This window comes from Acipenser ruthenus, chromosome 7, assembly GCF_902713425.1.
Source record: "Acipenser ruthenus chromosome 7, fAciRut3.2 maternal haplotype, whole genome shotgun sequence".
Lineage (NCBI taxonomy): Eukaryota > Metazoa > Chordata > Actinopteri > Acipenseriformes > Acipenseridae > Acipenser > Acipenser ruthenus.
The window spans coordinates 28,165,837-28,168,101 of record NC_081195.1 but is presented as its reverse complement, the minus strand read 5'-3'; the positions used below and the strand labels follow the sequence as shown (position 1 = coordinate 28,168,101).

The following is a 2,265-nucleotide window of genomic DNA, read 5'->3' as shown; positions in this document are numbered from 1 at the left end:
TACAACTAATATTTCCAAAATGTTATGTCTAGGTATTACAAAACTACTTTATCTTTATATATGGTTAAGTGAATATTCAAGATTATTGTAAATAAACAATATTAAAAGAATCTACTAACTTAACAGATTTAAATTATTCTCACTAACACGGCCACAACTGCTGCTGCTACCATTATAAAATACGGTATTTTGCAGATCATGAAAATGTGTGAAAATACTGTGGTCCTGATTGCTCCACTGGGCGAGGAGGACAGGTATAGCAGAGGAATTTTAAGAAACTGGAGGTTGGTATACGTGTTATACGAGTGTTATATATGTTATATTTTTAAATGTATCTTAAGCAGAATAAAAATGGATTCAGTTTACTATTGTGAAGTATCTCAAATGCACAGTTTACAGAAATTTGAAATTGAATACAGGCTGTAGACCTGAGTTAGGAGCGCAGGTACACTCCGTAGAGTTGGCATTACAATGAGAATTCTAAAAAACTGTCTGTTTCTAGGAGTTTCATGAGAGCTAATGTGGACACAGGAAACAAGACGGTTTGGAAATTGCAGACTTTCAAACACCAACTTCAGATGGATGGCAGCAGTTGTGGTGTTCTAATATTAAATGTAAAAAGCTAACATTACTATCTTAAATTGTATCTTTTTGTGTTTAATTTTTACATTACATCTTTGCTTTGTTTTTAAGTTTGCAGAACAGTACCTTACAAGTGGATCAATTGATCAGGTGGAAACCAGCCCAGCATCTATAAGAGCAGAAAGACTGGAGATTGCTGGCCTCCTTATGGAAAATCAGGGTAACACATTACTGTGTACAGGTTTAAAACAACTGGAAGACTACCATGTAATTTGAACACTTTTGAATATATAGCAGATTGAATGAGGAACATGAAAGGAAAGGACACAACAGTCCAGGACTGAACAACACAACTGAGAGAATCTATTGAGCCGTTCTGCCTCGTGCTTTTTGTAAAATGTTTATTATATTTGCAGTAATGAAGGGCTGATATACAATACTGTGTTGAAAGCCACAATCTATGGCATTGCGTAGAACTCATCTCTCTGTGATACCTAATATAAATACAATCCCTAATTGCCATTGACTGCATCAATAAACACTTCTTGTTCACAATATTATTCCTAAATGTAATTTCCATAGATGCTACATGTACATGTTGAACTATACTGCTTTAAAATGTGACAACTTTATATTTGAAAATATTGATCAAAATAATTAGGGTTTTAGTTTGTCTAATTTGTTTGCTTTATCATTAATACGTTTTACTGTTTAGATTTTTTTTTAAAACTATAGGAGCATTGTACATTGTTATGTTTTTTAATTTGATTAAAACTAATGTTTGCACATCCAGATGTTATGACCCCTTTATATATATATATCCTAAATAAAGGGTGTGTGCAAGTGTTTGTGTGTTTTAATGCATATTAACCTATGTGCATTTCTGTATTTTGGTTGAATAAAAAATGCAATATTGCCTTGAAGTCATGTATACTTCCAATAAATATTTGAAAGGTTCCTTATAGGGTATGCATTAACTACATCCTTACATTTTAATGGTAATGTTTATTTGAAGTACTGCACAAAAACTTGGTCTTATTTTGTCCTCATGTATTCCCATCATAGGGATGTCCCAGGGCCCTAGCTCACAGGCCCAGCATGGAGGCAAGGTAGAACAACACATGGGTGAGGGGAAGTCAAAGGAGGTTTTTAGAATGCATGGCTTTATCAGATAAGGCTATCCTGTCTGGGCCCAAAGGAGTGAAGGGAGACACGGAGGATTCACTCTAATGAGTTAACACAGCATTTGACCAGAAGGGTCTCCAGCCCTTTTTACAGGCTACTGGAGAATACATCTGGTCTAAAATAGCCAGAAAGGCAGAAGGCGCAAAGGTCATTGAGCCAAAATGGCCGGTATCTGTGCGGGGCTGTTTCAGAGCCTAAGAGACGCAGAGCCTTCCAAATAGGTATATTAGAGTTTTGGGTTAAATTAAATAAATACAACTGAAGGGGTTATTTGGAGGAAATAAACATTATCATTAAGGAGATTGTTTATTTTCGTTAAGATTAAAACCTGGAAACAATTCTATAAACAAAAACTGTTTAATCATGTTTGTTTGTATGTTTTTTATTTTTTTTTAAAAAGCTACAATGTTATCCTTAGCTAAATTTTTATCCTGAAGCAAATAAAATAAAAAATGCTAAAATGAAAGACATTTTAAAAATATACCGCATGAACATTAA

The 2,265-nt window shown here is 34.0% G+C and overlaps 1 long non-coding RNA gene across 1 annotated transcript; it reads left to right on the top strand.

Moving 5' to 3' along the window:
- Positions 1-200: 200 nt before the first annotated feature.
- Positions 201-1,304, top strand: LOC131737587 (uncharacterized). Its single transcript, XR_009329236.1, has 3 exons — positions 201-284; positions 503-614; positions 694-1,304. It is a non-coding gene; the product is annotated as an uncharacterized LOC131737587 (long non-coding RNA).
- Positions 1,305-2,265: the final 961 nt, after the last annotated feature.